The sequence below is a fragment of the Pantherophis guttatus genome, chromosome 2, assembly GCF_059756535.1.
Source record: "Pantherophis guttatus breed Tessera chromosome 2, ASM5975653v1, whole genome shotgun sequence".
Lineage (NCBI taxonomy): Eukaryota > Metazoa > Chordata > Lepidosauria > Squamata > Colubridae > Pantherophis > Pantherophis guttatus.
Window position 1 is genome coordinate 278,268,093 of NC_142064.1, and position 14,683 is coordinate 278,282,775.

Sequence of the window (14,683 nt, forward strand, 5' to 3'; positions counted from 1 at the left end):
TTTTTGGTCTGATACTTATTTTGTATATAATCAATCCATCTTCTCCAGTCCTGTATATACCTTTCTTGTGTGTGATCCTTCAGATATGCTGAAATATTAGCCATTTCAGCTAAATTAGTTACTTTCAATATCCAATCATCAATAGTAGGCAAAAAGTCCTTCTTCCAGTGTTGTGCTACCAACAATCTTGCTGCTGTTATCAAGTTCAAAATCAGTTCCTTTCTTAAACGGTACGAAACGCCTCTGCTTTCCCAGCGAATGAGCACATCGGTGACTATAAGTATATATATACGGCTGCCGTTTTCCCCCCTTTCTTGAAATGTACAGATATGAGGGCGTCCTTTTGTTCCGCGGAAAATTGGCTGTGGAGGATTGTGGCCTCCCGCAATCTCTTCTTAGGGGAGTCTTTCTTCGCTTCGGTATTCAGCTCCGTTGGGTTAATGAACATTCGTTCATGGATTTATCATCAGAGGAAGGACTGAAGAAAGGCAGGAAAAGGGAAAGGATGTTGCCCGTACCCACCCCCCCGGCCGGGCTGAAGGCTCAAGAGGGACCCAAACTTGGTACCCAGAGCCTTGGTAGTACAGTGGTTTAAAGCACCCTGTTATTAACACAGCTGCCTGCAATTTCTGCTGGTTCGAATCTCTCCAAGGCTCAAGGTTGACTCAGCCTTCCATCCTTTCTAAGGTAGGTGAAATGAGGAGCTAGTTTGTGGGGGCAATAAGCTGACTTTGTATAAAATATACAAAAGTATGAAGGCTATTGCTTAACGCATTGGAAGCCGCCCTGAGTCTCCGGAGAAGGGTGGCATATAAATCAAAAATAATAATAAAAAACAACAACAAGCAAAAACTCCTGGCGGATCACTCTCACTTGCTCTCTCCGGATCCAGCCTCGCTTTCTCCATGCTCCGCAGGCCAGACTGCTGCTTCCCTTCTAGACCGCGCTACGGACATCCCGAGGCCGCCGTCACAGAGGAAGGACCGGGAGCCCTGGAGCGTTGGCTTCATTGCCGCCCTTCAGTTTCCCCCACTCTGCCCTTCACGTCCCACCTCGATTCTGGGGGGCAGCCTCGGTTTGTGCCACGGAGCCTGGCTGCAGCCTGCTTTGAACCGGGAACCGGGAAAGATCTCCTTCATGCCAGCCTAGAGAAAAGAAGGACTAAGTGGGACATGATAGCAGTGTTCCAGTATTTGAGAGGCTGCCACAAAGAAGAGGGAGTCAAGCTATTCTCCAAAGCACCAGAAGGCAAGAGAAGAAGCAATGGATGGAAACTAATCAAGGAGAGAAGCAACCTGGAATTAAAGAGAAACTTCCTAACTGTGAGGGCAATTAACCAATGGAACAGCTGGCCTTCAGACATCGGTGGGTGCTTCATCACTGGAGGTTTTTAAGAAGAGATTAGACATCATATGCCCAATATTGGAAAGGAAAAGATACACCACCAGAGGAACTTATTATTCAGAAAGTTTTAGAGTGTGCCGAAATGAACAAATTAAGGTTAGAATTAAATGAAAAAGAGGATTCAGAATACTATACGGTGTGGGATGATTGGTACAGGTGGATTGATAACCAGATAAAAAATAGATTAAAGTTAATATACTGCTCAAAAAAATAAAGGGAACACAAGCAGAAGACTTCCGAGATCTGAATGAATGAAATAGCCTTATTAAATACTTTGTTCTTTACATACAGTAGTTTATACACTGCTCAAACAACTAAAGGGAACACAAAACTACTCTATGTAACGAACAAAGTGCTTGTGTTCTCTTTATTTTTTTTGAGCAGTGTATAAATGTTAAGATATATATATATGTACATGGAACTATGAAACATAAAGGAAGAATTGATCTAACCTGTGTGGAAAAATAACACTGTCTGACTGATTGTATTGTATTGTATTATAACAAATTTCAATTTCAATTTCAATTTCAATTTCAATTTCAATTTCAATAATAATAATAATAATAATAATAATAATAATAATAATAATAATAACAATAATAATACTAATAATAGACAGCCACTTTCTGGGAGGCCAACCCAGAAAGATTGGGGAGCTCTGGATTAGAAGAAGTCCAAAGATCCCTTCCATTCCTCTCCGGGAGAGATAAGGGAAGCTGAACCGCTCCTGCTGAATTGAGGCCAGCCTTGTAGTCCTTCCCCACTCCAGGGGAGGGATTGCTTGCCCCAGGATATGACTGAGCCCCCCCCCCCAAGACTTCCCCAGAAGTTTTTGTTTTTTTTAATTTGATTTATATGCCGCCCTTCTCCGGAGACTCAGGGCGGCTTATAATGCGTTAAGCAATAGCCTTCATACTTTTGTATATTTATACAAAGTCAGCTTATTGCCCCCACAATCTGGGTCCTCAAATTTACCTACTTTAGAAAGGATGGAAGGCTGCGTCAACCTTGAGCCTGGCGAGATTCGAACTTACAGTAATTGCAGACAGCTGGTGTTAATCACAATGCTATCAGTCTGCTGAGCCACCAGGTTCAGGGGGAAAGCAGGAGAAAGGGCGGAGTGGGGGTCAGTCCTTGGGGGGGGTCAGCGCTTTCAGAGAGGGGGGCTCCATCTTTAGTGGACAGGTGCTTCTAATCAAGGCAGACGATGGCGCCCTCTTGAGGTAGACAGAGTGTCATCATTTATTCATTTTCTTCACTTTCGCAGCTTGGAATAGCCGTCTTGGAGAGCATCGGAAGGGTTGGGCTTCTCTGCGGAATAATTTTCCCGATGGAGTGATTGAATTGAATTGAATTTATCGCCTTTCTATGCCGCCCAACTCCCAAGGGAGCCTGGGCGTCTTACAGCAAAAATAATGCGAACAATGAACATAGAAAAATTATTAAAAGACATTATAAAAACATTTAAAAACATTAAAAGCCCATGCACACCATTCATGACTGGATCTCGCAAGATTGCAATGGGGAGATCAATGGCCCCAGGCCTGCTGGAAAAGCCAGGTCTTCACCGCTTTCCGGAAGGCCAATAGGGTGGAGGTAGTCTGGATCTCAGGAGGTAACTGGTTCCAGAGAGCTGGGGCAGCCACATAGAAGGCCCTCCCCCGCGGGCCCACCAGACGGCATTGTTTAGCATGAGAATGAGACAAAAATGCAGGGACAGCAGCTCAGCCTCCCTAATCCTAACCCTCAGGCTTGTTTTTTTTTTTGTTTTGGTTTTTAATTTGATTTATATGCCGCCCTTCTCCGGAGACTCAGGGCGGTTTACAATGTGTTAAGCAATAGCCTTCATACTTTTGTATATTTATACAAAGTCAGCTTATTGCCCCCACAAACTGGGTCCTCATTTAACCTACCTTAGAAAGGATGGAAGGCTGAGTCGACCTTGAGCCTTGGAGAGATTCGAACCAGCAGAAATTGCAGGCAGCTGTGTTAATTACAGGGTGCACTAAACCCCTGTACTACCAAGGCTTGTTGGGGTGGGGAATCCACCCTCATAAAGTCTTTGCAAGTGTGGAGCGATGGTGGGCTGCTTGGGGTTCCTTTGGGGCAGGGGTCCCCAACCCCCATGCCGTGGCTCACTACCGGATCATGGCCACTTTGGAACTGGACCGCCTGAGTGGGGGGGGCACTTGCACTCACGCATGCAGTTCCATTCACACGAGCTGTGGGGGAATAGTTTACCCGACAGAGCCAATGAGAAGAAAGGCAGGAACAGCTGTCGAGAGAGTGAGAAATCACTCTCTTCTCCATCTGGAGTCTTGTTTTCTTTGGGGTTCATTTCTTGCCAGTGCAATATTGATACAGTGGTCTTGGGGGTGCTCTGCCCCTCCTCCCTTTCCACAAGATGCCTTCTGCTGCCAATCGATTACAGCCTTGATGGATATAATTAACCCATATGGACAAGTATCGGGTTTTAAAATAAATACAGCTAAAACAAAGATAATAGCTAAAAATATGACTAGAAGCCAAAAAAAGAAGAGATAGAAAGGGTAACAGGATTTGAGATAGTAAAGGAGGTTAAATATTTAGGGGTTTATATTATGACCACAAATATGAAACTATATCAGCACAATTATGAACCGTTGTGGCAAAAAATACAGAAAGAGGTGGAAAAGTGGAAAAAAATTACAATTGTCTTTGCTGGGAAGGATAGCGGCAGTAAAAATGAATGTCTTACCAAGGTTTTTATTTTATTTTTTTCAAATGATACCTATACTTAAAAAAGATGAAAATTTGAAGGAATGGCAGAAGGGCATAAATAAGTTTGTGTGGGCAGGGAAGAAACCGAGAGTAAATCAAAAGATAATGCAAGATACAAGAGAAAGAGGAGGTCTTAAAATGCCCAATTTAAGATTGTATTACGAAGCCGCTGCCCTCTCAGCAGTTACTGATTGGATAAATTTAACGGAGGAAAGGATATTAAACATTGAAGGATATGATCTGGTCTACGGCTGGCATGCTTATTTATTGTATGATAAGAAAGACTTTTAAAAGTCATATATTAAGGAATGCTTTATTGCGTGTCTGGAAGAAGTATCAATACAAATTAAACGATAAGTTACCAATATGGACAGTTCCCAGACATGCGATAGAGAATATAAATGTGGAGCAAAAACAAGATAAGATTACATATAAGGAACTCCTTTATAAAGAAGGAGTTAGATTACAATTAAAATCTATGGAGGAAGTGGACACACATACACCTTTGTATGGGGAAAGCAGAAGTTTGGGGTCTTTACCTGACCACAGTATGAGAACAAACACCGTCCCAGCATTTGAGATGTATTTTGGGTGCAGATCTAAGGACATCTGCTGCAGCAGTTAAAAGCTGAATTGGAAATGTATACAATTCATGCACTGTCTAAAATTAGAGCACATAAGTAACTACTGGCACAAAAATCAACGAAATGGAAACTGATTGTTAGGTCTTGCCTCTCCTCTCTCCTCAAGAAAGCAGAACTCTTGAAACCGGCATTATTTCAAAAGGAAACTTTTATTGCGGGGGAAAGTGATGGCAAGGGAAGCAAGGCAGGATCTGAAGTTCCCGCTCAAAAACCTGTTAGATTAAACGTTGCAAAAAAAACCCTCCCCTATGTCCAGTCCTAGGTGGGCCAATCCACAGGTGTGAAGCTGTTATGAGAACTTGAGGCTGAGGTGGTGATAATTTGTTCTCAGGTGCCACCTTGCCTTTTCCTTTTCAGAGCTGAGACAAAACGGATGGCCCCAGGCAATTCCCTCCCCTCCCCCTCCCTTTCCCAAGCAGGTACATCCAAGTGACAGGAAGACCAGACAGGGGAAGAAGTTGGAAAGGAGCATTCAAGGCCCCCTCCCCTCCAGAATGGCCTTCCTGTCTCTTGCGTAACAGGTGAACAAGTTAAAAAAAGAGCTGCCCAAAGAATCAAGGATATAGATTGTGCTCCGTCTGCCAGGGCCACGCTGGGCTTGGAGGTCAGCTCTCCCTTCGGCTCCACCCCTACGATCTTCCCTGAGTCTTCTCTGTCCTCCCGAAATGACCTGGTCATGGTTCAGGACACCGGATGTTTGCTTGTCTTTAGAGCAGGATGAGTGACAGTTGGTTTAATGTCAAGGTTCCTTCCCAATTCAGGACTCTGAGACTGGAATCTTTCTCTCTTTTTGTTTTTGTTTTTTTTAAAAAGTTTCTTTTTATTTTTTACATAAACAAACAAAAAAATATACAATGTATTTTTTCTGAACAGAGTATTGGCCGCTTCACAAATTTAGACAATTTTTAGTCATTTCAACACAATTTTATATATTCCCTTTTGCCATAGTATTTATTCTCTCTATTTTTTTTATAGACCAATATTACCCTTCATCCTAACCATTAATCCTAACCAAATTCAATTATTCCCTTCATCTCTATATTAAACCCCTTAAATTTAAAATCTCACGTAAAATAATCCTTAGTATTTCCTTAATATAATCACTAGTATTTTATATTATCAGCTATTTCAATATCCAACATCTTAATAAAAATCAATTAATTATGTAGTAATACAATCATTCATTTCTTATAAAAATAATAAACCAAATTGTTTTATACCATACATTTCCTTAAATCTTACAGGAGTTATTATTGTATAAATAATAAATATTATTCATATTCATATTTCTAAAACATATATCAATTCATTCATACATCGATATAGTTTTCTATTATTTTATGTTATTTAATTAATATCACAATCTTATCTTTTTTCTAACATTCATTACATCTATAAATCTTACTTCAATTCATATTTCAATTCTAAATGTATACAACATATTCCTTTTTTATTTCTTTCTCCCTTTCTGTTTCTATTTTTTTATTTTTCTTTCCCCTTCTTTTCTTTTGTGCTTTAAAATCCTGAACTCTCCTGTTGTGCCCTGTATTTCCCATGATTTTCCATCTCTTTTCCCTTTTTCTTATTTTTCCACTATTAATCCCAGTGCAATCATTTTGTATTTTAAAATCATGGGCTCTTCTATTTTGCCCTGTATTTCCCATTGTTTTCCATCCCTTTTCCCCCTTTCTTGTTTTTTCACTGTTAATTCCATTGTAATCGTTTAAATTTTATATATTCTTTCTGTTCCACCCTTTTCCCCCTCTTTGTCTTTTTCCACCCTTTCTATTTTTTTTCCATTGTTAATCCCGATGTAATCTTTAAAATTCTCCTTTTTATTGTTACTACCCACATAATCATTTAATTTTCCATAGTCAATCTCTTTGTCTTTGTCTTCCTCTTTGTTTTCAATCTCTCTTTCTTGTTTCTCATTCATTATTTGTACTCTTTTGTACTCTAACACAATTTTTGGATCATCAAGTTTCGATTTTCCATGCAACATTGTGATTATTCCCCTTACTTCCGTTTTCAGTTCCGGCTGGAAGTTGACATGAGTTTTGCTGGTCGTCTGCCTGTTTATCCTACATAGTGGGGTTACAGTCATTACGGTGTATGTTGTAATGTAGATTAATCCTGGTTTTTTCTTCTAGGGCTGCTGGGTCTTTTGGTTTTGGAGGGCTTTAGTTGGTTTAGATGAGAATTAAGGTTGGCCTTGGCCTGGAGATGCCATGATTTTGGTCTTCACGGCAGCCTTCCTTCTTGCCTGTGCAATGATGGCAAAAAAATGGAGGAAATCAACAGCACCAGTTGCATGTTTGTTTGTTGTTTATGTTTTATTAAATTTATATACCGCCCTACTCCCGAAGGACTCAGGGCGGTGAACAGGCACAAAATAAAATACATCAATACAAAAGTTAGAAACAATTTAAAACCAAATTAAATAATTTAGCCCAAGACAATTAAAAATCCCAATAATTTAAAACAAATTAAAATTTCAGTTTAAAAATTTAAAAGAAAGGGAAGAAAATTAGGCCAGGCCGGCTTGCTGGAATAGGAGGGTTTTAAGAGCACGGCGGAAAGTGCGCAGATCCGGGATCCTCCGTATCTCCAGGGGGAGCTCGTTCCAGATAGTGGGTGCCCCCACAAGCAGTCGACACTGCTTGGCTGACGGCACCCGGAGGAGCCCCTCTCTGTGAGAGCGTACCGGCCGATGGGAGGCTGTTTGTGGTAGTAGGCGGTCCCATAAATAACCAGGTCCTAAGCCATGGAGCGCTCTAAAGGTGGTAACCAAAACCTTGAAGCGCACCCGGAAGACCACTGGGAGCCAGTGCAGCTCACGCAGGAGAGGTGTCACACGGGAGCGCCATGTTGCATGGGGTGGGGGCATGTTTCTTCTCTTCTCTCCTCAGCTCTCTCTCCCCCCCACTCCACTGCAACCTCCCCAGGCAGGAGGGGAAGCAGCCAAAGAGGAAGGAAGGATGGAGTGCAACCCTCCTATACGCATAGAGCTGCTGGTGGGGGCTTCCTCACTTCTCCCCCAGGGCTTCTAATGCTTCCAGCTCATCATGGGCAAGGGTTTTTTTTCTTCCCGGATGGTTTCAGCTGCCCTTTTCCTTCTCCCCTTCCCCTCCAGTCATTCCTGGACAGAAATGCCCTATTTCCTCAGGGTGCCCCAATTCCTGCTCCTGGCTCCTTCCCCATTTGTCTCTCCCTCCTGCCTCGGAGCTGATGGGTCAGAGAGGCTAAGATGAGTTGGATCTTTGGTTGCAGAGCAGCCCATCAGAAGAGCCACAGGAAGCCCACGACCCCCCCCCATTATGGAAAAGTTTGGATACCTTAGGAAAAGTTTAATTCCCCACCCGGAGAACCCTGATGTGGTCTTGGTTCTCTGGTCTATTCGAAGCCCAGAGTTTTGTCTCCAAAACAGTATCAATAATCTGCAACAATCAGACTAACCTCTGATGTTAATTTAGTTTGCAGGAACAACGGTTTTTGAATCCCAGCTTCTATACCATACTTGGGGGAAGAAGGAACTCTTTGTGAAGAGTTTGTGATCACGGCAGGTTGTCACTTCCTGACAGAGATTATTTCTGCGTCTTCTCCACAACCAGCCTGACAGAGGACAAAAAGAGAAGACAGCTAGTTTATTTTTTATTTATTTTTTTAAATTTAATTTATATGCCGCCCTTCTCCGGAGACTCAGGGCGGCTTACAATGCGCTAAGCAATAGCCTTCATCCTTTTGTATATTTATACAAAGTCAGCTTATTGCCCCCACAACTGGGTCCTCAATTTACCTACCTTAGAAAGGATGGAAGGCTGAGTCAACCTTGAGCCTTGGCGAGATTCGAACCTGCAGTAATTGCAGGCAGCTGGTCTTAATAACAGGGTGCTTTAGAGCACTGTACTACCAAGGCTCTTTCAAGGGCAGCAGCTCCTGCCTGAGCTGGAGAAGGATTTTGTCAGATGTAAATGCCTTATTCTCTAATGTGTAAATAGTATATGAATGGGATATCAGGGGTTAACTTATTCTTCAATTCTTAATGTATTCATGATTCACCACTCCCACTTATAGCTCCACCCATTGTATATATAAGGAGCCACCTTCACCCTTCTACCCTGCTTCTATCTGTGAATATTCAGTGAATATAGAATGCCTATTGTAAATAAAAGGAAGTATATTTAAACCTTTAATTCTTACTATCATTATTGAGTCTGATCCAGAAAATATTGCAACAAGCTGGTAGCAGAGGATGGTTAATTGACTCAATAAAAACTTAAAAATGTCTAAGAAAGATAGGCCCAACACCAGGGCCTACAGCAAAGAAATGGAAACAGAACAAGAAATGATCAACGAATCCACAAACGCAATTTCAAGAGAATCCGAAGTATACACCACTGAAGACGAAGAAATAATAGATGAAAATGATGACCAGGAGGAAATCGAAATAGAGAATAACGAACTCAGGTCAGAGATATTAAAACTATTAAAAAGCCAGAAGAATGATGAAAACCTCATCGCGAACCTCCAAGAAATGCTGAAGAACAGCGGAGCAGCGAGAGAGAAAAACATCACTAATGAGAAGCCTAAAGAACCAAAAACAGTGAGTGATATGACTACAGAGAAAGTCATTACGAAAAAGAAAAAATATGATCCCGCGCGAAATTTTGAATGGCAGCCATCTTGGTTTCAACGGACCTCCAAGGTGGGCGAAGCAGAGCCAATCAAAATGCTCGGTTCAAAATTTCTGGCGCGAAAAACGTTATCGGACAACGAAAATGAAAAAGAGGATTCAAACTCCTCGGAAGAGTCAGAATCAGAAAGTGAAGATGACTCAACAAAATCCCAAGTAAAGTCAGCGATGAAAACGCTTTTTGCTGCATTTGGGCCAAAACTAAAAATTACCAAAAAGCCACCGAAGAAGAGAGCGATTAAGCCGATACCTCAAGACCTGCCCGCTCCCATCCTGACTTCGAGAGCGATGATGCCCGAACCTAGAGAGCCTTGTCGATTCCGCCCTACACCCAAGACTGAAGCAAGTGACTACGCTCCCAAAAGAAAAAGAAGAGCAGCCGCCGCCGCCAGAACTCCCAAAGCCGATCCAGAGAACGACTCGTCTGAAGAGGAGCAGAGCGAGCGAGCCGCGATGGAGAGAACCTTCCACAACGACGTCAAAGAAGAAATGGACAACGCGCATGCGCGAAACTACGCAGACAGTCCGGGAAGACATGAAATGGCGAGAGAACCACGCAGACTCGTTGCGAGCATCCCCATGCCGTTTTGCAATTTTCTACACTTGCGAGACCACGGACTACCTCAGGTTGTAAGTAATGGACAAAATAATATGGGAAATTTACCCGGTGACTTCCCAAAACTAAGGGTTGATGGCGTTAATTTGCAAGAATGGTATCAACAGATCCAGGTGGTCTTTATGAAGGAAAACTTACTATTCTTTATCACTAGTCCCCCAAAAAGACCTTGGACTTTAAAAATAGATTGTTTACACCATAGAGCTTTTTTCTTAATAATATCTAGTGTGTCTCCTGCAATGTATCATAGCATCAAACCAAATCAGACTGTTTCAGAAATTATTCAATGCATGTTTAATTTGTTTCACAGCGACAGTGTAGCTACCACCACAAGAATGTCTAAGGATTTCTTTTCATCTAGGGTAAAACCAGGGGTTTCCATAAGTGAGCATTTAATATCTTTAAACAAAATAAGAGCTGAACTGCACTTGAGGGGGGAGGTGATTTCAGACCAAACAATGAAAAGTGTTATTATCAACTCACTTGATTCATCGTGGGATAGTTTTATGTCACATTTAGACACTATCAATCTAGGGTATTTATCCATAGAAAGTCTATCTAACAAATTGATAGCAGAAGACAATTCAAGAAAAAATCGTTCTAGCAATCACACAGAACACAAACCTTTTAGGAAAGTAGCTTTCCAAGAAAAATATAATGAAACATACAAATGTCACAATTGTGGATCCAGGGAACACAATAGAAGAGATTGCCCCAAAATTTCAAAGGAAAGACATAGGTCAGAATATAGGAACAAATACAATTATAGGCAGTCCTCCATAGATAGACATAGATATAGAAGCCCACCAAATTACAGAGAAAATAGAGGGGGCAGAGAAAATTCAAAGGATAGAAAATCTGGTTCACTGAATGGACTAAACAAACAGGACAACACAAAATTACAGCAAAATGAGAACAATAATTGGCTCATTGATTCTGGAGCAACTAATCACACCACTAATAACAAAAATATATTGTCTTCATTTACAGAAGATAAATTTGTAATAAAGGTAGCTAACCAAGAAAAGGTTCAAGTATTAGGCAGAGGGAATGTAACATTGCCTGGTCTAGGAAAAATAGAGGGGGTATTGTTAATACCTGAAATACCTCATAACATACTAAGTGCCATAAAACTAAGTAGAGATTCTGACATTAATATAGTTTTCTCAAAGGGAAAAGCGACTTTGGAGAAGAATAAAACAAATGTAGGCACTGTAATGATTAAAGGAGGCCTACCTTATCTGATAACAAATGAAGAATGGTTGCATAACATTGATTCAAATATAGAAGATTGTATTGAAGCAGATGATGAAAATATTAGCAACAGTGACAATGATGAATGTAAAATATCCCATGATCATACAGATGCACACGATAAAAAAAAACCAAAGATAGGTAAGCCAATTCATGATGAGTGTGCTCACATTTTACATAGGAAGTTAGGACATGCCAGTTTTCCTGTAGTACAAAAAATGACTGAACACGCAGAAGGTGTCAAAATAAAAAATTGTGAAAACTATTTGGAATGCTCAGTATGTAAATCTACAAAACTAAAAACTAGTCCCAGGCCAAGAAACTCTACTAGATCAACTAACAAAATTTTTGACTTAGTACACATGGACCTAGTGGGCCCATTAACTCCATCGATCACTTATAGAAAACGTTACTTCCTGACAATAGTAGACGATTATAGTCGTTATGGGTTTGTTTATACGTTAAAACATAAAGATGAAACTTTTCAAAAATTTAAGGAATTTTACAAACGCATAGAAACACAACACAATATCAGAATAAAACAAATTATGACAGATAGGGGATGTGAATTCATGTCTAAAGAATTCTCCCAATGGTTAAAGGATAGAGGAATGCTACATTACACGTCTAGCCCATTTTCTGCGTTTCAAAACGGGATTGTAGAGAGGAAAAATTCCACATTACAAACCATGATTAGGTGCACATTGGAGGATGCTGGCTTAAGCAAACAATTTTGGTCAGAAGCCTTACACTATTCAAATTACACACAAAATAGAACCTGGTCCAGTATTGTGAATAAGACACCATATGAAGTAATGTATAATAGGAAACCAAAATTAGCACACATGCACATATTTGGAGTCACTGCAGACGTACACATACCTAAACAGTTGAGAAGAAAGGGAGAAAACGTATCCAGAAGACTCAAATTTATGGGATATGAAACTGGCACCAAAGGGTACAGATTCATTGATAATAATAACAAGTTTATAGTTTCCAGAACAGCTGTGTTCCATGAACAGGCCAACTGGTCTAAATTACATCTTAATGAAATATTTCCAAATAAATGCAAAGAAACAAAATCTCGTGAGGGAGGAACCATAGAAAAACAAAATATCGACAAACACAAAAACAAAAACAAAACCTGGACAAATAGCCAACACAAAATAAAGACAGACACACTAACAAAAAAGGAAGCAAGATATTTGCATGATAACAATAGCAAACCTGAAAGAGTAATTAGAAACAATAGGAATCAAATGCCTAATAAATACAGGGATTACATAATGCATATGGATGGTGAACCAATAACACCTAACACATATGAAGAAGTGTTAAAACTTCCTCGTAAAGAAAAAGAAAAATGGGAACTAGCTATGAAGAAAGAGATGGAAAGTTTACAAGGATTAAATGTATTTACACCTGCAATTGCACCTAAAGATAAAACAATTATTGGTACCAGGTGGATATATAAAGTTAAGAACTTAGAAGGAGGCAATACTCTATACAAAGCTAGATTAGTTGCACAAGGTTATGCACAAAAATATCCGGAGGACTATACTGACACGTATTCCCCCACAGTAAGAACAGAGAGTGTCAAAACAGCTCTAGTGGTAGCATCAGCACTCAACCTTGATGTATTTCAATATGACATACAGACTGCGTATCTACACGCGAAACTAGATAAGGAAATATATGTAAGAGCACCTAACAGTCAATACACCAACAAAAATGAAATTTGGTTGTTGAATAAAAGTTTATACGGATTAAAACAATCTGGTAAAAGATGGTATGATTGTTTAGTAAAAGTACTTAAGACCATGGATTTCAATGCTACCACTGCTGATAACTGTTTCTTTGTCAAAAAGGGTGATGATTACATTGAGTTTGTATTGATCTATGTAGATGACATTTTATATATAGGAAAACACAAAGAGAGAAGAGAAACTTTTGTAAATAAGTTAAATGAACATTTCTCGTTGAAATCCCTAGGTAAAGTGAACAAATATCTTGGTGTCCAAATTAATAAGACCAGAAGGGGATTCAAACTTACTCAGAGAGATAAGATTATAGAACTTTTAAATAAATGTAATTTAATCGATGCCAAACCCTGTGATACTCCTATGCAAACTGATTTTCTTAGAAATACTGATGAATCTTCTCCTGAATTCAAGGATAACACATTTTATAGATCAATCATAGGTTCACTTCTTTATATATCTAATTGGACTAGGCCTGATATCGCCTTACCACTCAATCTACTATCCAGACACGTCAGCAAACCAACTATGTATCACTGGGAAGCTGTTAAAAGAATTTTAAGATATCTGAAAAATACACTAGATTTCTGCTTAGTATTAGAACCTAGTGATAATAAAGAACCAAAGCTTGTATGTTACGCAGATGCAGATTGGGCTGGAGACACGTCATGCAGAAAAAGTACATCTGGCTATATTTTTCTCTTAAATGACTGTCCAGTTTACTGGTACAGTGGTAAACAAGAACTTGTAGCCACTTCAACGACAGAAGCGGAATATGTTTGTTTATCCAAAGCTGCAAATAACCTTGTATGGTTTAACGATTTAATTTCAGATGTTTGGAGAAAACCTGCTTTGCCTTTTGTTATGCATGAAGACAATAAAGCAGCCATTGAAATATCTAGATCCGATGCCATTGGACAAAGGTCCAGGCATATAGATATAAAATTTAAACATGTGAGACAATTGTCTCAGGATGGGTTTATTAAAGCAGTGCACTGCGATACTTCAGAACAATTAGCTGACATATTGACAAAGCCTCTACCTTCTAAACAGCACAAATATTTGACTTCTAAACTGCATATCTTGTATTGTCCCGAATCTGAATGTAATTGGTGTTGTATAACGAATCGGCATTTAGAGGGGGATTTGTCAGATGTAAATGCCTTATTCTCTAATGTGTAAATAGTATATGAATGGGATATCAGGGGTTAACTTATTCTTCAATTCTTAATGTATTCATGATTCACCACTCCCACTTATAGCTCCACCCATTGTATATATAAGGAGCCACCTTCACCCTTCTACCCTGCTTCTATCTGTGAATATTCAGTGAATATAGAATGCCTATTGTAAATAAAAGGAAGTATATTTAAACCTTTAATTCTTACTATCATTATTGAGTCTGATCCAGAAAATATTGCAACAGATTTATTCTGAATTCCTCCCTAGGATCCTGCACTGAACCACCATCAGTTACTTTACAATGATAATGCGGAAGCTTTTGGATTCTTGTTGCTGGTACACGACAGATGGTATTTCCCCATATACTTTG

At 39.8% G+C, this 14,683-nt stretch overlaps 1 long non-coding RNA gene across 1 annotated transcript; it reads right to left on the minus strand.

Annotated features, from left to right (window-relative positions):
- Nucleotides 1-5,596: 5,596 nt before the first annotated feature.
- Nucleotides 5,597-8,421, minus strand: LOC148115973 (uncharacterized). The gene is made up of 2 exons (XR_015731815.1): nucleotides 8,265-8,421; nucleotides 5,597-7,071 (listed from the first exon to the last, which is right to left on the minus strand). It is a non-coding gene; the product is annotated as an uncharacterized LOC148115973 (long non-coding RNA).
- Between the last annotated feature and the right edge of the window lie 6,262 nt (nucleotides 8,422-14,683).